Source organism: Vidua macroura, chromosome 6 (genome assembly GCF_024509145.1).
Source record: "Vidua macroura isolate BioBank_ID:100142 chromosome 6, ASM2450914v1, whole genome shotgun sequence".
NCBI lineage: Eukaryota > Metazoa > Chordata > Aves > Passeriformes > Viduidae > Vidua > Vidua macroura.
In genome coordinates, this window is record NC_071576.1 from 20493279 (window position 1) to 20514451 (window position 21173).

The following is a 21173-nucleotide window of genomic DNA, read 5'->3' on the forward strand; positions in this document are numbered from 1 at the left end:
ATTCTGCATCTGTTTAGCTTTCGATGCACGAATAATTCAGCTGAAGTCAAGCTCACATGAGATTCCACACACCTTTCTTGGGAAAGTAGTCATTACTGCTGGGAATATTCCATGGAGCTACGTGTGTAAGGGCCACCTATATCGAGAACAAACATAGACAGTGTTGCCAGGGAACCCCAGGAGATTTGAGAGCGCACGACAGCAAGAACAGACTGAAAGGGTCTGTCCTGTACTGCTTACACTGCAGAACTACACACTCGGGATTATAATCAGCCCCTTGAGGGCTGCCAGTTTATCCTGCCTGTATTTCACTGCGAATCATTCTTCTCTGCTGGGTGTATAGCTGCTGTGACACTGCTGAGGTCATTTTACTTCAGTCAAGGTGGCAGTCATTACAATGAACAACTTCTTTGGCAAAACATTGACAGCTTTATGGTGAAAGTAATTTCTTTGTACCTGGAGTCCAGTACGCCCTTATTTATTTTTGTGTTAGAGGTTTTTAAGTTTTTGGCTGCACCATTAAAACTAGTCATTCAGGTGGGTGATATTAACCAGCCATCTTTCTTCTCTCTGTCACTGTACTCACAAGCCCATCCTTGCACAAGGGTCAGAATGTTGCTATTTATATATTTCTGGTTGTTTTTGGACCATGTCACCACTTTTTTTTCTTCTTTTTTCACAGTTTCTTAGAAATCAAGATTCTTGTCTTCACCCTCAGGGCATTTCTTGGTTTAACTCATTTACAGAGGAAGACAGCTGTAGTTGTTATTCAGTTGTTATTCAGGAAGACAGCCACTGAGCTCAAAGATCAAATATGCAATTTGTCTACTCTTTGCACCTTATTCATGGTGTTACCTCTACCTGTCCCATCTGAGCATTTCTTTCACCATTTTGTCACCTGCTTCTATGCTGAAATGCAGGATGTCCTTTCTGAATGAGCCAAAATACTACAATACTGACTCTTAGAATCATAAATTCATAGAATATCCTGAGTTGGAAGGGACCCACAAGGATCACCAAATCCAGCTCCTGGCCCTGCCCCGAGACTTGCACCATGTGCCTGAGAGCAGTGTCCAAATGCTTCTTGAGTTCTGGCAGGCTTGGTGCTGTGACCACTCCCCTGGGGAGCCTGTTCCAGTGCCCAACCACCTCCTGGGTGACAAACCTATTCCTAATATCCAACCTAAACCTTCCCTGACTCAGTTTTATGCCATTCTCTTCAGTTCTGTCACTGGTAACCAGAGAGAAGAGATCAGTGTCTGCCCCTCCTCTTCTCCTCTTGAGGAAGTTGTAACTGCAGTGAGGTCTCCCCTCAGTCTCATACAGTTTCCTCTCAAGACCCTTCACCATCTCCATTGCCCTCCTTTGGAAGGTCTCAAATGCCTTAATGTCTTTTTTATATCGTGTTGCCCAAAACTGCCCCCAGCACTCAAGGTGAGGCCATCCAGCATAGAACAGAGCGGGACAATCCCTTCCCTTGCCCAACTGTTGATGCTGTGCCTGATGCACCCCAGGACAGGGTTGGCCTTTCTGGCTGCCAGGGCACTGCTGGCTCATGTTCAACTTGCCAGTGACCAGGACCCCCAGGTCCCTTTCCATGGCACTGCTTTCCAGCATCTCATGTCCCAGTCTGTCTGTACATCCAGGGCTGCCCCACTCCAGGTGCAGAATCTGGCATGTGCCCTTGTTCAACTTCATACAGTTGGTGATTGCCCAGCCCTCTAATTTATCCATGTCCCTCTGCAGAGCCTGTCTGCCTTCTAGAGAGTCAACAGCTCCTCCAAATTTAGTACTGGCCATCTTACTTAGTGGTTTTATTTGGGTTTTTTGTTCTTGTTGTTTAAAGAGTCTTGTGTATTTTGCTTTTGCTGTGTACAAGGCTCTAGTCAATGTATAGAATAAAAGGTATCTGTATACATGAGGATTTGTGAACATAGGTCTACACTGGCAACTGCACTGCTTGGCCTTTGACTGTTGTGTGATCAGCTCTCTGGGCTTTGTGTGTGGATTCATTAGACACAAAATGCAAATTAAAAAATAAAGGAGGCAGGACCATGAATTCACATAGCTTTGTCTCTTGCCTCTGAGAATTATGGATACAGTCCTCTTAACAGCAAAAATAAAACCAAATTGATGTGGATGATGAGACCAGAACATCTCTTGTTTCAGACACTAATTTAAGGTCAGGAGGTAAAACTGGGGGGTAACTAGGAATGTCTTAACAGATTCCTGCCCTGACATCAATGCTTTGAATTTCAATTCCTCCGTTTCAATCTTCATTGCTTCACAGCAGTATTATAGGAAATAATTAGTAGGCCATTGTGGAATTAGTTTCTAACTGCAAATGAAGAACAATTTTCTTAATTTTCAATTTTCTCAACTTTGGCTGAGACATGACATTTTGATTCCATTTCAATGGGTGTAATAATTTTCTATTTTGGTCTGACTGTTTGCTGAAAGGGAAATAGGTGTGCAAAGGAATATTTGGAAAATGCTGTGTAGGGAATTAATGGAAGAGACTGGTATGAAAACTAGACAGATGTTACAAATTCTAGAATAAAACCAAGTTCTGGTCAGTGGCAATAGAGACCACAACCACTTTTAATAGACATGATCTGCATTCAAGCAGCAGATAAACTTTGTTCTGTTTGACCTGTGCTGTTTAGAAGAAAGAAGTAAAGATAATGACATATGTTTTCATTACCTTCTTCCATCAAGTTTGCAATTTAAGCCTTTTATCAGAAAGTAACAGCAGTTTTATTTTATTTAAATTGATATCTAATTAAATTAAAAGCAGCACTGCCATTCAAACATTATTTTTTCCTTCCCCTGAGATAAGACACCAGAGTATAATTATAGATGTACAAAGAGCATCAATGTTTAGGAAATATGTTTATATCTCATCTTTATTTCAGAAACTTCAGCAGTGGGCTCCCTAATAGGCAGTAATCTGCAATACCAGGAATTCCTAATAACCTGATGAATTCAGTTAAGTGTAATAATATAGTCTAATGATTTTGGATATACAGAATTGCATCTTTCTGACTTTTTAAGAGGTTCATTCTTTCACATACTGGTACATAAATGAGTTTTGAATGAGTTCTTATGAGCTTTGAAATTTTACTCAACCACATGGTATTCTTCTAACTTTAAATACTATAGGAGGCTTTCTCTGTGTGAACAGCTGACAATTGAAGTGTGATTGCATAGTGTGTTACAGAGACCTTAGGAAGTGTAAGGAGGACAAGGAAGGTGCATGCATGTGTTGGCTGTTTTTCATTATATTCACAAGTTTATTTATTATTTTGTGTTTTGGTGTCTGAACTACTCTTTTATATTTTGTTTATATAGAACTTCAAATTTGTAAAAATACTGTCACTGGAGAGCTTGTCCCAGTTATATTAGCAATTCTGTGTCTTAAAAATATATACATTTCCAGTACCTCAGTGACACAGAGAAATACTATCATTCTCATTTTAAGTGCAGAAAATGTGCAACTTTCCAGCATGACATAGTCTCTCTTTACAAGATGAAAATTAAATACACAGGTGCTGGATTCAAGCTCAGTTCTGGCATGATCTTCCCCTCAATTGGAAAGGGAGAAATTGTTATTTTTCTAATCCAGAATTAGAATTTTTCTTTAGCCTAGAAGTGTTGGTTAGCTTTTAATACACGAGCAAAAAATATATCACTAACCAGGTCCTAGGGAAAAAAAATAATTCTAAAGGCTGAATCCTTGGACTCTTAAATTTCTTCAAGTATTGAGCTCTGTGACCTTCACATAAGCTCTTTGACTCCACACAGCATCACACTTAACCCTTCTTTCCTATTTGACTTTATTCTTTCTCTTAAATAGTGCTACCTTCAAAGCACCTGAATGAGCCTCCAGAAATCTAGGCTTAGTTCTTGGTCTTGCCACAAGCCTCCTTCAGCCAAAACTTTCTACTCCCTGCTTTTAGTGGGTTGTGGATTTAAGACTTTTGGCCTAGTGAATGTGGGTGAAGGGACTTGAATTTTTCTGTAACTCCACTACTACTATGATGCAACTGTGAATAATCATTAATACTGTTTTTGTGTACATAGGCATACACTGAGTCTCTCTCCCTCACACTTGTGTCATGATTTGGGCACAAAGAAAGAAAAATAAATAATGCAAAAATGTAATCATTTAGGATTTATCAGGCTGAGGGATGCTGTCTCTCTGCACAATCTCAAGAAATCATGATGAAGTGCCTAGGCAGGGAAGGGACAATGCCCTGGAGGTTGTTTCCCATGTGTGTTGGGGTGTTTTCTTCTCCACCTCCTCTCCTGTTTTACTCTTCTTCGTTCTATTGCTGCAAAAATAATCTAAAAAATGATGCCATTAACCAATGCATATGCAAGTGACTTAATTAAAATAACTTCAATTATGCTAAATACAAGAAATTAATTATATCCATTTAAACAATCATTGTTGTTAACATCAAAAAGATTTTAGCAGTAAGACAGGATACATAGATGAGAACCACATAGGCAGCAGAACATGGTATATATACTCTGATAATTTAAGAAAATCAAAATTCCCTTTAGTCTTGGTTTAATTATCCTGTCAATCAAACAATTGCTTAAGCATTTTATTTCTATTGACTCTGAAGGAAGAAATTCAGTGAAAGTTATGAAAATATTTACAAGTGGTCAGTAAGTTAGATGGTGATTTACATGGTTCTTGCTGTTGTGGTGGTTGTGGCTGTGATGGTAGTGATGGCTGTAGATGAAGCTCCTTTTCTATTAGGTGCTGCACAAACCCTGTGTGAGGAGAAATCACAGCAGTGAGGAGAAATAGGGCCATAAGATCTCTAAAACAAAGGCAGAAGAATCTGCATGTACATGGTGAAATGAATTCTGTACCTCCAGAAGCAACTGAAGAATAAGGGGCAAAGTTAAAGCAAAAGACTTAACAGTGATTTAAAACCAATTAAAGAAAAACCAGTAGTTAATGAAAACAAATCCATTTTTACAGTAGGAAAACTTAGCTCAATTGATAGAGAGGCCACAAAAAGGAACTAGTAAGACACATACACTAATGGATTAGACCTTATAACTTGACTTCCAATTCCTTGCAGTAAGTAAATCATACTGCATGAAATTAGTTGTTGTGTGTTTTAGTCATCCATCCTCTGATTAATTTTGGGGAACTAGAACATCATCATAAATAATTTTAAGTCAGTACAAACAATTTACCTACTCTATAGTGGCTTTTTTTCCCCCTAAAAGTCTACTTTTCCTAATTCCCAGATAAAATGAAACACCTCCAGTAAATGATATCACTATGCTTTTCCACATTTCAGAGTTAGTAGGAAATCCCTTAGGATTTCTTGTCTGACTTGCCCACCTTTTGCAGAAGCCTGAGTAGTCAAAGAAAAGCCAGTGGTTCTGCACAATAGAGTAAAACAGAGATTGGCTGTGGACAATAATTGCCTCAAATATTTTTTATGGAGTTCAATGACCCTGCTTTTTTAGAGAAGATGGTGTCAGCTGCAGTTTCACCATGGTTTGTCTTTTTTTTTTTTTTCCTCTAAAAACGATTTATTTTATCCTTAATGACTCAGCCACTTTTGCAAAAAGGGCTTTTTAGTTTTTTATTCCTCACAATGGGACAGAGAATGGTGTTGAAAGGTATTGTAGCTGGCATAGCCTGAAGGCACTGTGAAACCAGGTAAAATACTTTGTCTCCTTCTCACTGTTTAATCTTGGCTTGCACTCATACTGACTTATTAAACTGAAATGGAAAAAAACCCCAACGCACCCAAATATTCCAGCTTGATTTTCATCATGAAAGGGCTTCTGTGCCAATAAGACACCTAGTTGGTTCAAGAGTGTTGTTTTCCAACACAGCCAGATTATTAATTATATTTTCAGGGGCCAGGTCAGAGTTTTGAAATCTGAATATCCTTTAACTCTCCACAAACTAAGTGAATATGTAGGTTGGCTTTTATTAATTAACCCATCCTGAGATTGTAAGGTGGTGACAAGAGGCACAGTTGTATTAGAAATTTGGATTTCCAGATGAAATTTGAACTCTTCCTGAGCTGTTATCTTTTCATCAACATACCCCAGGATCTTTACTTTCTTCATTTTTCCAGTATAATTTCAGTCTTCTGCCAAGTCTTTATCAGATATGTCTTTGTTTCTGACCCTGAAAATCTGGAGATGAACTCCTGAACTTGCCAGTTCCAAATCCTATGATCATAGTAATGATGCAAGAAGTTGGGAGCCAACTGGAAATTTGGTTGCAAAAGTGAAATTCAGAACTACAACAATATAATAAGCTCAAAGAGACATTTCCAGAAAAAAAACCAAACCAAAACAAAAAACCCCCACACAACCAAAAAACTTGGAAGCTGCTATTCTAGAAATGAAGTGGTGGCTGTCAGTTGCTGTTATTGTTGGCTGAATTATGACAGCAGGCTGAACACTGGAGAGCGACACACACAAGGACCTTATGTGATCTTGCAACAGGATATTTTAACTGTACCCCACCGGAGAAAAAGGGGTACCAAAACTGTAGTGAGCAGTATCTACGGCAGAATGAGACTGAAATAACTGCCCTCCAGTGTTATGTTCCTGCAAGAAAGACACTGAGGCTGACAGTAGGCTCCCCACCTGGTATTCCCAGTGAACTCTGGATGTACATCATATTTAGATCAGCCCTAGGGACATATCTACTTGCCCAGGCAGTCTCTGGCTTTCCAGTAGCCTCTTTTGATAGCTTTGGTCCAAAAGCAAAGCCTGATAGTTTCTCCTATCATGATTCTGATGTTGCTTACCATAGATGCATATGGGATTTATAGTGTAATTTGAAACTGAAGCTTTTGTGTATCTGTCTGGGTCATATGATTGTGCTGGAGCACAGAAGGTTCCACAAATGCTCTGTCGCGTAACGTGGTCGTAAGCTCTAAAAGCAAAGAGTGTGTTAGCATAATACTCATTGAGAACAAGGACCTCAGAGTATAAGGTTCTTTGTTGCCTTTTGTTACTTGTTCCTTCTGTACCATTGAAACCATTTCCTTTATTCACCATGAAATTCATCCTGACCAGGATCTGGTATATATTGTCTGAGTCATTTCATTCTATCATTACAATGTATTTTTTCATTATGACATCCTAGTTAGTATGTTGTTTGGTCTTAAAAATTAAGCAAAGTTGAGGCTGGGTGGTAAGTGGATGAATGATTTCCAAGAAAACATCACTGTTATACAGAAAATAGCATTAGTGATTCATAACAAAATTATGATTCTTCAATTTGAAGTACTTTAGAAATAATAAATCTTCTGTATTTTGAAGAGGTAAGAAAGCTGAATCATTCTCTTCAATATGAACCCTGAGGGTTTTAATTTTATAGTTGGTTTGAATTTTTTTTCTTTGTGTGGGAAGCCTCTCTGTCTTACATGAATTGCATGGGGCTGCTTTACTGTTGCCCTTTAGTAGCCCCAAGATTAGTCTGCAGTGGCCCTACCAGAGTGTCTCTTGGATATTTGTCATGTAGGATGTATTTGGTAATAAATCCCTTGGCCGACCACTACTGCACTTGCTGCCAATGTGCAAACATATTATACTTCCTTCAGGGCACAATGGGTGCAAAAAACTTTGCATAATTAACTGTGCATAATTAACTTGCTTAAGTGAGCTGAGTAGTAAAGGAAGGTAGCTTCTTTAATGTGAATCAAATATGTTGAAGAAAATTTTGTCACTTAAAAAATATAATAAAAGGCATTCACTATAGGGAAAATGACTGTTTGTAGAAGTGGAGGATATGGGTAGGATGCTCAGGGAATGAGACTTTAAATGTAAATTTTTGAGTAAGATTACTATTTCTCATCAGTTTCTGTATTTGTATCAAATGGGAGAGGTGAAGGTGAAAGGCTTACTCACAGAGACCAAGTGAGCCAATGATTAGCATATATTATTGTCTAGTTTCCTGAACTTTTGAAAAAAAATTGCTTTTTCCCCTTTCTGTGCAATTTTAGGAAAGATTTGTTATTCTGAATTAAAAAATTAACAAAAGGATACTTATGCCATTATAAGTGTAAGATGCATAGACATCAGCAGGGCCCTTCTCCTCATCACAGGCTTTTTCTCGACCTAGCATAATTCAGCAAAACCGTGCAATGATCTTTCTCTGCCAGTAGAGCAACGAAAGGTAAAGAGTAGGAAGCTAGACTCTTCTCAGAGTTGCTCAGTGAAAAGAGGGAACAGACACAAACTGAAACACAGGAAAGTCCACTTAACAGAGAAAAAAACCCTTTTTGTTGTGAAGGTGGTCAAGTTGTGGAACAGGTTGCCAAAACAGGTTGTGGAGTCTGTCATGGAGATCAAACACCTGCCTTGAGAAGGCTTGGAGCAACCTGCTTTAGCTGACCCCGCTTTGAGCAAGGACAATGGACTTTATGATCTTTGAGGATTCCTTTTAATCTCCACTATTCTGTGATTCCGTATAGCTATCTATAGGTAACTGAACTGTATAAACAGTGGGGAAAATTTGCTGCCATATTTTGCATTCCTCAGCAAAACTAAGGTGTCCTGGAGTGATCTTTTGAGAAGAAAATATAGAGGTCAAAAGCTTTTTGAACTCTAGAAATTGTAGGTTTGTCAAATCTTCTGCAGGAGAAGAGGCAGAAGTCACATGCCTAGAAATTTCTATCAATTGAAACAATCCTTTCAGAGTAATTGTAGAGAACAAGGCTATTTTGGCATGGTGTGGACTGCACAGGTCTCTGCCTGTGCAGGTAAATTTCTGTGATTCAGGTATTTCATCATAAAGGGACACGTGTTGCTAAAGCAGCATTGTATTTGTGCTATGTAGATGTACTTGTACATGACAATGTCTCAAAGCAAGTTTTAATGTACTAGCAAAAAAAAAAAAAAAAAAAAAAAAACACAACAGAAGGTAATCATCAAGGGGAGGTGACTTGCTTTGTATTGTTGTTACCCAAACCAGTTTGAGCTAGCTCTCCTATATTCTAGATTGTGTGAAGGATTTATCTGGGTAAGCAAGTGGGAGGTAAAAAAGCAAAATGTGTGAAGCCAGGTTTGCTAGTCTAGCTGTGTCCTTCCTGGTTCCTGGAATGCTTATTCATTACTTACATCTTTTACCCATCCGCAGGACCTGAAATTGGAGGTTTTGTTGATTTTGATGTTGTTCGTACCTTTAAATATGCCTAATATATTTTTTAAAAGCTGATTAACAATACCTTCCCAGTATGGTGTGGGAGTTCACTCAGACATTCCTTACTTGCTTACCTCTTTTACTGCTTACCAGATGCAGCATAAAGGATTACCTTTTACTGCATGGTCCCTCATTAATTTTTATTAGTTGCTGGTCAACTCCTTAACTCAATCCACTCTAATAAATTAATGTGATAAGACACAATACCCTAATATACTTATTAATACAAATGAATGGAATCAACTTTGCTGCACACCTGTTCTCAGTAATCTGTTCAAATACTGGTGAATTATCATTGCCTCTCAGAAATAACATCTACAGTGATATCTTGTTATGCTTTTTTGCTGGTTGATGAAGCTCATGTTATTGCATTGCACAGGATGCTTTGGAAAATACAGTCATTGTGACTGTGAACTGTGGCTGAACTTTACACACCTTGAAGAGATAGCTCTAATTTGCTTGTGGCTCCACCAGAACTGTCTGCCTTTATGGCTGGAAATGCTATAATACAAAAGTATCTCAGAAATATCAATGTATTAAGTATTACTAGAGCCCAAAGGGCAAAATCAGAAGAGATGAAGTAGAAGTGGACTTGAGTCTATGGGTGTAAGTTGATCCTCTGTACAAGGAATTATTTCCTTGAGATCTGCTCTGGCTCACTCAAGGTCATACCAGCCATCCATGACAGAGAGGATATATAGCCCTCGATAGTGGTTTTAACCATAAGGTGCCTGGAGGAGAGGTGCTAAACTTGCAGCATACCTGGCCTTCATTAGAGATTGTGAAAGAGGAAGAATATGCAGATAATGTAAATTTTATCTAGTGAAAAACATTTAACATCTTTTGTCTTGTCTCAAAACATACAAATTTGATTCCTTTTTCTGCCCTTCATGATAAAAAAAAAAAAAAAAGGAATTGCAATACTTGTATCTTTTTTTTTTTAGCTCTGATTTGAATTAGTCATTGCCCTCGTTGTAAGGTGGGGACAGTGAGGCATATAGACATCTGAGAATCTGTCAGGAAGATCATTTCAGACCATGGACTGGACAAAAGGGGTTCATGTTTCCAATTTAGGAGCATAAAGTACTAGAATATCTTCTATTTACCCCCCTTCTCACTTCCAATATCTGTTTAAAAATCTTTGTCTTGTTCAAAGGTTGTGTTGTAGTGCTGAAGCTTTGGTCCTCTAAAATGACTGAGTTAAGCTTAAGCCCAGAGCCTTGGCATTTTGCATGTGCTGGAAGAAGCAGAACTGAAAATTTGAATAGTTTCTTCAGGCTATAGTCATATGAAAATTATTCCTAACTGTATGTAGAGAAGCCATTCCACCAAACACTTTCACCCAGTTCTGCCCAACATTACAAACAACATATCTTGGTTTACAAAAGTAATCCAGAATTACTGTGTTTTAGTATCTATTCTTCTAGTTTACATGTGCTGCCACCTCTAATTTATAGTCTACTGTCTTCTTGATATGATACTTGAAAAGTCATGTCAGTCAGGTGAAGTCCCAGGTGACTGGAAAAAGGAAATAATTGTACCAATCTTTAAAAAGGGTAGAAAGGAGGACCCTGGGAACTACTAATCTATCCGTGTCACCTCTGTGCTAGGGGAGATTATGGAACAAATCTTTCTAGAAGCTGTGCTTAGCCACAAGGAGGACAGGGAGGTGATTTGAGACAACACACCTCCACCAAGGGCAAGTCCTGTCTGACCAACCCACTGGCCTTCTCTGATGGAGTGACCACATCAGGGGACAAGGGAAGGGCTACAGATGTCATTTATCTGGACTTCTTAAAGTGTTTGACACAGTGCCCCACAACATCGTTTTCTCTAAATTGGAGAGAGATGGATTGGATTGGGTCTGTTTGGTGGATAAGGAATTGGTTGGATGGTCACATTCAGGGGATTGTGGTCAACAGCTCAGAGTTCTGATGTAGATCAGTGACAAATGATGTCCCTCAGGGATCTCTGTTGGGATCAGTGTTATTCAATATAGGCAAAGGGATCAAGTATACCCTCAGCAAATATGCAGATGACAACAAGCTGAGGGGTGTGTTTGACACACCTGAATAATGGGATGTCATCCAGAGAGGCCTGTACGAGCTCAGAATGTGGGCCTGGGAACCTCATGAGGTTTAACAAGACCAAGCTCCTGAGCTGGGGCAGCCCCCAGTACCAATTGCTGGGGATGCCAAAGGCTGGGGATGAACAGATCAGAGCAGCCCTGCTGAGAAGGACTTGGGGGTGCTGGTGGGTGAGAGGCTGGACATGACAATATGTACTGAGCCCAGAAATCCAATTGTATCCTGGGATCAAAAGCAGCTTGGCCAGCAGGGCAAGGAATGGGATTCTGCCCCTCTACGCCCCTCTGGTGAGATCCCACCAGGAGTGCTGAATCCAGCTCTGGGGCCCCCAGCACAGGAAGGACATGGACCTGTTGAAGTGAGTCCAGAGGAGGGCCACTAACATGGTTAGAGGGAAGAAGCACCTCCCCTAAAAGGACAGGCTAAAAGAATTTGAATGGTTCAGTCTGAAAAAGACAAGGCCTTGGGGTGACCTAATTGCAACCTTCATTACCTGAAGGGAGGCTGCAAGAAAGATGGGCAGGAAAATTTTAAAAGGGCATGTAGTGACAGGACAAGGGAGAATGCTTTCAAACTGCTAGAGGGTAGGTTCAGATAAGATATTAGAAAGCAGTTTTAACTGTGAGGGTGGTGAGGCACTGGAACCATCGCGAGGTTGCCCAGAGAGGTTGTGGGTGTCCCACCTCTGGAAGTGTTCCAGGCCAGCTTGGATGGGGCTCTGAGCAACTTGGTCTGCTGGAAGGGGACCACGGCAGGGAGGTTGGAACTAGATGATCTTTAAGGACCCTTCTGACCTAAACCCTTCTATGATTCTTCTGTACCAACCTTTCCAAAGAGAACATAACGTGTCTAAGTGGTACACTTTCCTACCTTTTCCATAGACAAGTTTATAAGGTCTTAGATGCAAGCAGTAATTCCATGTTCATTTTTATAAAATCTGCTGACCAGAAATCAAGATTTTGCTGCTTTTGAACACTTACAGAATGTCTGCTAAAAACTTTCAGATGTCCATGTATTGCCAGTGACTTCTGAGAGCACAATAAGAAGAAACTGTTATATCTCTGACAAACAGAAAGGATGTTTTATATAAATTTACTCTAAAATATCTTTGGAAAACATTGCTGAAAATGGTTAGGAAACTTGATGGAGTTCTCTAGCCAGAGGGATCTTTTCCTGCTTCTCAGTAGAGGCAGCAATGACTGGCTGGTATTATTGTAGCACTGCGTGGATCAGTTAGATACAAAAAAGATTTTGCACTAGAAAAATTACCTTTGTGAATTTAATGGATTTAACTTTAGTCTTTATGGATTAAAATTTAGTATGCTTGTAAATGAAAAACAAAGTTGAGAAATGCATCCCAAGTCCACATATATTTATTATTAAAGCAGAAAGTGTGTTGGAAGAGGGAAGGGTGAATAGTTGTATGGGAAAATTTTTACACAAGATCGAATGGCCTTTAGCTGTGAGAAACTGTAGTTTACTTTTGCATGCTTGCTGCATGCAGCCCAGACAATTTGCCTGGCATGATGGGGAGAATGGCAACAGGTATGAAACTGTCACTCTAAAAAAAAAAACAAGGAAAATGAGGCTGCGAAATTCAGTTCATGAAGCATACTGTCCTTTTACTGGCCACCTCCTTCTTATAAGGAACAAAATGAAGGTCTCTGATGGGAAGTGCAACATTTTTCTTGAGGGCAGGAGTGCTGAGAACAGCCCTGTTCTTAGAAACGTAAGGTGTGGTTTTGCACACACACACACAAAAAAAAGTTCTTTGTTTTATAGCTATGACATGCTATAAAGCCACTGCTGACATGAAACTGAACGGTTCAGGAAAGGTAAACAACTTAGAAAGCATCTAAAAATTGTTAAGGGACTTCACCTGGTAAGGTCAGTGGGACTTTTTGCCTGGTATGTTGAAAGGTTGAAATCTCTGTAATAAAGAAAAAGTGAAAAAAAGGGAGAAGCTGTGACATATAATTTAGGGCTTGATCTTACAGCTTCATTTGTTTAGGTAGTTTCACTCTTTTCTGAAGAAAATAATAAACCTTATTCCTTATTCCATGTGGAACCTTATTCCATGTGGTGAAGCATTATTTTTTCCTAAGTTATGTTGCCATGTTAGTTTCTTAATAGTTTTCAGACATAAAGGTATTTGGGGACATATCTTTCCCTTGTTGAAGTAATGACCAACACTTCTCACTTATTTCAAGGGTACTTTAATCTATCTTTTCAAGACTTTTTTAATTAAAATGAATTATTCAGTATGTGTACAGCACTTTGAAAGTACACATAGCTACGTAAGTGCTAAGTGTTATTACTGTTATTACTGTTCAACTCATTATCTTTTATCATAAAACTAGCCATGACTTAGCTGCTGTTAAGCTTCTTAGTTCTCAAGGAAAATTAACACTAGAAAATGCTTTGACTTTTTTTTTTTTTTTTTTTTTTTTTTTTTTTTTTTTTTTTTTAACCATGGCAAATTACTACTGCCACTGATTATAGCAGTGATGACAGGGTATGAACCCTAACTGAACCAATGTAGAGATCAGCTGTAGCTACACTTCTTTAGAAACTGTATGCTGGTGAGTTGCTGTGCTGCACTTGATCATAATGACCCCATTTGGAAGCACAGACAAGTGAACATGATTTGTCATTGCTCCATTCTTTTTACAGACACAGTACATGCAAACAGTACACCCTTGGAAAATGGTAACTGTACACTTGTGTCAGTGGCCACAGGAGGTACAGGGCAGTGGAAAGTCAGAAGTGGAAGACACCTAGGTTGCATAATTCCTGTGCATGTGTTTCAAGAATGGAACACTTCAGCTACTAATGCTGTCATAAGAAATTTATATCTGTACAAGTGCATTTGAAAATCCAGGCTTTTGACTTTCCTATGCTGGACTAAATATGTCTTGCTTAAAGTTAGGTGTGTGTGTGTTAATTGTGGGTTTTAGGAATAATATCTGATTTTGTTGGGAAGAGGTAGAATTTTAACTTTTTTCATGTGGAATTAAAATCTTGCTAGCCCCCTAAAACAGGCACTCTGTCAAGTTTGCCATTGAATAATTACAGTAATAATAATTAAATGTTAGAAATAATTAGGAGTACTAATTAAATAGTAAATGTAAAAGTCTACCACTAAATATGTCAATACATTTGTTTTTCTCAGTGTATATTTACCTTATCCACATATATTCAGAATGTTTTGATGTAAAAACCTGACTTTTGCTGTAGGAAAACATTGTGAATTAATAGGAGTGGGTAGAATATATTGTAGATACCTCTAGGGTAAATGCTACATGGCATTACTTAGGCTACAAAAATACTTCTCATACTTAGTTGCCTTTTGGCTTGCTTGTAACAGAAGGACCAGAAGAATACTTTAGTTCTTGGAGTCTTTAAAAGAAATAGACTATATCCTATCCATTGCTATATAGCTTTTTTATTTATTAAATTATTAGTGTTATTTCTACCTGTACACGGTGAAGATGAGTGCCCTGTTTTCACTTGCAATGAGACTTCATAAACAAAATCACATAAAAACTTGATAAGATTCTTGGTACTTGGAGTGTGAGAGAATAATAGATTATTGCCTAGGTAACTAAAGGTAAATGGCATTATTTTGTGTCTCTTCTGCATTAATCTGATTACTGCTGTTATCTGACACACATCTTTTCTCTGAAGATGTTAAAATCTTTAAAGCTTTGAAAAGCTCTCTTAAGTTTCATAAAAATCTGTGTTTTATATAAGCCTTTAAGTAAAAATAGGTATATAGGCAAAACATGGCAAAGGTTTTCAGTGGCTTATTTAAATGCACACAGTGAGTTGTTTGCTGACTGGGGACAGGTTGTTTGACTCTTAATCTACCCCTCCATCTAAAATGCTTATTTCCACCAGCACCATTCTTCTGATGTAAAGGGAATTACATTTAACTTTCTGAATCACTACATTTCCTTTCAAATGCCTGTTCAAATATTGTTAGGAGGAAATGAAAACTAATGTTCCTGGATACATGCTCACTGCATTTATTGAAATGGTCTGTAATGCTGAACCTCAGAACAAGCAGCTTTCATCATCTAAAAAATCTTCACCTTTCCCAAGAGAAGGCTAGCTGTGGGAAGTTTTTTTCTTTCTTCAGGTTAGGAAGGCAGCATAACAGACCTCACAACAACATACTTAGGCAACTATAAAGAGCAAAATGTACTTGGAGCAAAGAACATGGTGAGGGGATAAAAAGCAAAAATCCTAGACCTTGTACTTGTGTTAAATTTATTTCTAAGACAAAGTTTTGATTTTTTTTTTTAATTGAATTGCCCCATTTTATAAACTTGCTTTTCGATGGCACTCTAACATTAAATCATCAAAATCTTCTTTACTTGACTCTCTGTTGTTGAACATTAGTTGTGGCGACATCAGGTAAATAACCTGAGAATCAAACCTGCTATTTTCTTTCTATTTCTGGCTGGAATGAGTATTTGCCTTGATAAAAGGGGTAGAGAGATATACTGAAATAAAAAAATTACAGAACCCTGAAATTCAAGTTCTGTCTTGTGACTGCAAATTGCTGAAATTCTCTGAGGCTCTGCCCCTTTCTCTACCTGATTCTTTCAAACTTTTCTAGTTAAATTGAAGCTCTTCAAGGCAGGGATTTTCTATAATATATACTAATTCAAGGCTTAGCATAGTTGATGTTGATGATTTAACTTAAACATCATATGTACAAATGAAATGAACAAACCATAAAGAAATGAGCATGAATCATGACCCTAATGTGGGGAACTGTGGTAGGAGATGGATGGGGGCAGCCATGGGATTGTACAAGAGTCACAGATTTCTAACCACAGAAACTGAAGACTGAAAGAACATGCTTTACAAGTCATCCTAGGCCTAAATGATTTCCAAAGGAAAGAATGGTAATGGGATTAAAATTAGTTGAAAACAAACAAAACCAAACAACAAAAGAACCCAAAGTGGGAATGGAAAAGTCAAATTTCACTAGAATCAAAGCAGAAGTTTCAATAAAGCTGCCCTCTCAGTAAGTCTGAAGTCAGTGTCAGCTGAAGACTGAAAGTATTCTTATTTCTTACAATACACAGCTCTTGAGTACATTTTACTGCTCACATTGCTGAATATGTACCCTGTCTAGCATCCCTATTATCTGTGGAAATACAGCTCAGAAATTTGCTGGGTTTCATGTAAAAAAATGAAACACTGTTGAAATAGTGTGTTTATTTTTTTGGAGAAGTGACTGACTTGAAATATTTTCCTCTGTTCTGAAAAATATTGCCATGGGGAAAAAAACCACATAAATTTATACATATTTAGCATCACATATAAGAAGCAAAATGGGCACTTCTTGCATTATCACTTAGATTGCTTTAGGATAATAGAATAAACTTTTTCTAATGCAGCAAAGAAAATGTTCAGTATGTACAATTTTTCAAACTGAAGAAAATATAGTAGAAAACCCAGCATGAACAGATGGTCTGAGTAGTTTAGGAAAAGCTAGAGCCCTGGGCTAAGGCAGACTTCAAGCAATATTGTTCATGTGTCCCATATACATTTAACAGTTTTTAATAAAGCCATGAAATGGAAGGAGTTCTTTAAAGTAATGCCAGTCTTCAAATAGGCTGAAAGCCATTATTTATACCCTTGAATGTGAAACCAAGTTGTTGAAAGGAGTTTTGGACACCTACAATAAGATTTCATTCAAAGATTTGTAGTTTCTGACATTAATATTTAAAACATTGAAATGAAAGAAGAAGCCTTGGCTTTCCAGCTTTGGTATAAGAAGTTCCATGTCTTCAGTTAGGGAAATTGCCCATGAACTCCTTACTGCCTCATCCAAGAAGACTTAAGTATTTTCCTAATTCCCAAGGATGAAGAGCTATAAACTCATGGATTTCCCAGAAGATGCAAACTTCTAGGATAGTCTGGCTGCAAGTTCATGCTTTCTAAAAGGCGTACAAATGATGGTAACAGAGTATTGACAGTACTGAGAGAAGCAAAGTTAGGTAGGAAATTAGAATCCAACTAAAAATATTCAGAGTTGTCTGATCTGAGACTGAGCATTGATGCTATTTGGATATATATAGTTACTAATCTCATGCATCTAAGAGGCTATTCTTGTGAAGAAGGTCAGTGGTTTGCTGGGAAAAAGGAAATGGACCATTCTCAACTGGAAAAGGTGGGGCTGGGGGGCTTTTCTAAAGCTTTGAGCCAAATTACTTAGAAGGGGCTGCAGAGATGATAATAAAATTTTATACATACTCTCCCCCTCTCTCCCCCTCCCCCCATCTCTCTGGTTTTCAGATGGGTAGGAATACATTAACATCATAACTCATTGACAGCTACAGCTACACACTTAGCTGGCAGTATCCTCCTGCATACATGTACTTCATGTGGATAGTCACGGGAGAGGTGGACTTTAAATTCTAGACACACCTTTTCTGGGGAATTTGGGAGGTAATTTACAGAACCTACAAATAGATGAACTTGTTCTCATATTCAAGACATAAAGGTCTCTTTTACTCTTGTGCATTATTCAGAATATTTGGGCTGACTAATTTTTCTTCTGACAATCTTCTGATTATCCTTGTTAATAAATCAACTTTCCTGTTTTTCTTTAAAGAAACTACCTTATCTTTTAGGGTGGATAGGGTGTTTTGTTTTGTTCCAAAATTAAGTCTGACTCAGCCAGGTGTGTTTTAGCATCAGCTTTGTTGAAACAGGGAGACAATTTTTGTTTTGCATAGAAATTTGGGGATCATTAGTGAAGGGATGTGAGGAATTCTTGTAGTCTCAAATTTGTCACTATTATACAACCACACCCATGAGTCGATTTTTTCATTGTGCCATCATACAATGAATGCAGGCTCTTAGAAGGTGCCAGACTGACAGCTTTGAAGTTTACAGAACAGGTTTTGCAGAGGCATTAGCAGTCCTAGTTCTCCGTGTGCACTTCGATCTTTCTGAACAACTGCAGCTTGATTAGAAGACAACCTCAGTTACTTCCTGGTGTATCTAGTCATAACTTGCCATCTCCTAGGATATTCTGTTCTTTCCTTATCTAGAAGTGACCCAATTATATGGCCTTTTTCTTCTTTAGTTCATTTGAATACTGCTCAGTTTGGCCCCTATTGGATGAAATGACCCCTAATTGTAGCGCTGCTGTGTGGACTGAATGGGCAGTGAGGGTGACTTCCTTTATCTGCTTCAGGGACTTCACTCCAAATTGCTATGGAGAGCTGCTCCTGTGGACAATTTGCATTCTTCTTACCTGTACTAAGCCACACTGCAGATAAACTCAAGGAATCAGGTCTGTGGGGTATTAAATCAACAGCTCTCACAGCTGCCAGTTTCACAAAATAATCAACTCTCAATTATGCAGCATAAGGGCAATGATAGAATAACCCAAATAAAACAAAACCGAGGCTTATACAAAAGGTAAATAAACTAAGCAGTAAGGATAGATTTAGTGTGCTCACCTTAGAGATGCTGGTAATGAAATTCCTGTAGAGCGGAGGCAGCTTTAAGCAGGCAGAACGGGTGCTCAGTTCTGATGAGGTGATGGAGGAAGGTAAGGCCTGGAGATCCACACTGTGGATAATCCATTCACATAACAGTGCAATTGTGCAAAAAAAAAAAAATTTTTTTCATTAAACATATTATTTCTTTTAAGAAAATATGCTGCTGATCCTAATCAAAAAGTATAGACAGTGAATGCTCAATGGCATTTTAAGTGAGGGAATTGTTGCTGACAGATGGGGGTGACTTTTGTCTTTTGGCAAAGAGAAAAAATGCAGGTTTATGAGAGGTACAAATTCTTATTTGGCTTTAATAAACAAATTTTGCCCAGGGCGGCAAGGCTAAGCTAAACTTTTCTCTTCCCCATCTCTAGCTGTATCACTCTGCAGCTGCACAATTCTCCAGGGATAAGCTCATGGACACACTAACTAGCTCGGAAACAAAAAGCTTCATTCTTTGGTTTTGGCAGTGAAAGCAGTGAGAAGCAGCAAGGCAGGCACACAGGTTGTACTGAATCCTTTGGGATGGTCTCTCCCATGAACCTCCTGGGGGTAGGACCAGAGCAGCAGCCTTGCTTGCCCGTCACTATGAGGTACTCTTTCACAGCTGTGCTGCAACGAGTAAATGTATTCAAAATAGTCTTGCTTAGAGAAAATAAAGGCTGAGTAACCAAAATATCAATCAGTCTACTTGGTCTTGAAACAGTATGATTGAGTGCCACAGTAGCTTACACTGGTAATTAAGCAACAAGCAAGCAAAAACCTACACAAAAACCTGAAGATTATAAAACACACTCTCTGACATGCAGAAAGTTAGTATGGATGCACTATAAAATGAGATTAGAAGAAGTGACTTGAGCTGTAGTAACTCCACCTCAAATTTTCTGTGTCCAATTACAGTTATCAAGAGAATTGCAGTAAGCAAACTTACTATGGACTCATGTCCTAATCTTCATGCTACTGTGGTTGAAATTGGAAAGAAACATGATGCTATGCATGGTTTTGGTTTTGACAGCACTGATTTTTATAAACATTACAGAATATGGGCATCTATACCAATACTGTTGACTTTAGCCACATACAAGGTTTAGTAACAGTAAATGCTTTAATGTTGTTGGCTTTGCTCATTCCACCTTGACAAATTATGGATGATATGTTTAATTTCCCATTACTGAACCTGACTGCTCCTTAGATTACGAGAGGACTTTTATTTTCTTTTGCTGATGAGGAACTGAGGTACATTGTAGGGCTATGCCCAAATTATATAGGAAAGTATGGCAGAGCAGGTAATTGAAATGAGCTTTAGCTGAACCCTATCTCAGTTCTTTCATGTGTAAATTCAATCCTGCTTAATTCTTCCTTGCGTATCAAATTCATCCGGTTTTCCTTCAAGAAGGAAGGCTTCAAGACTTCAAGGCTTTCTTGGTGTCTCAAGGTCTGAAACATCTAGCCTTTCTTCCTTGTTTCATGACCATCTGCAGGGACATAACAACAGACTCTTGGCTTCAAAAGTGAGATTATGCTCTACATATCTGACTTTCACAAAAGATGCAAATAGTGATTTCCCTTGTATTTTTGATGTCTGAAATAAACACAGGGATCAGTTGTTTCAGTCAAGAAGGAGAAAAACTATTAACTACTGTCAAGAAGTAGGGTTAAGCTTTCCATCCCTGTTGAGGGCTACTGGACTTTACTGTCAAGCTGACTAGAAGCACATTGTGCCCTGCAGAGACAGGCTACTTCTGAAGACAGTAATGAGAAAAACAAAATTTTTACATTTATTTACTCAAAAGATTTATGACTTTATGGTTGTGTTAGGGAGTTATCATCCATTTTTTGACTGACACAAACACAAAACACAATCTCACGGTCCCAAACTCAATCTGTTGCAGTTCTGTTTAACTCTATCCACACAGTCGGCTTTATAGGCAAGAGAGGTGACACAGTAAATAGGAGCTGCCATCTCACACCAGTGCTCCATGGGCTTCGTGCTCAGCTCCCAATGCACTTCAAAGCTCTGTAGCTGTCTGGTCTCCAGCTGTCTTACAAACAACCTCTTCACCCATGAAGCATGCTGTGGGTAGGGGCAGTTGTTTCACAGGAACCCAGAATACATTGTGTTCCCAGGGTAAGGTCTTGCCTGACTTTACCTCCAGGGAACAGGAAGAGCCTGAGCTGGACTGTCCTCAGAGCTGTTTGCAAACTGTTCTCAGAAACAATGGCTGATGATTCATCTGGCACTGTCATCAACAATCTCCAGGCCTGCCGTTTAACAGACCTTCCCAAAATAAAGAAAGGGGACCTTCCCAGACAGAATAATGTATTTTTTAGTGGTGAATCTACAGAGGAGTA

At 38.6% G+C, this 21173-nt stretch overlaps 1 protein-coding gene across 2 annotated transcripts in view; it reads left to right on the forward strand.

The window, feature by feature from the left end:
* The window catches only part of CEP128 (centrosomal protein 128), a 215761-nt gene that overhangs the window by 181218 nt on the left and 13370 nt on the right, over positions 1 to 21173 (forward strand). The window contains exon 26 of one of the 2 annotated variants that reach the window (XM_053979574.1): positions 2916 to 2975. The exons of the other annotated variant lie outside the window; for it this stretch is intronic. The gene's annotated coding sequence lies outside the window, so the exon portion shown is untranslated. Of the gene's footprint in view, positions 1 to 2915; positions 2976 to 21173 lie in introns of those variants that run through there. 2 annotated transcript variants of the gene reach the window in all.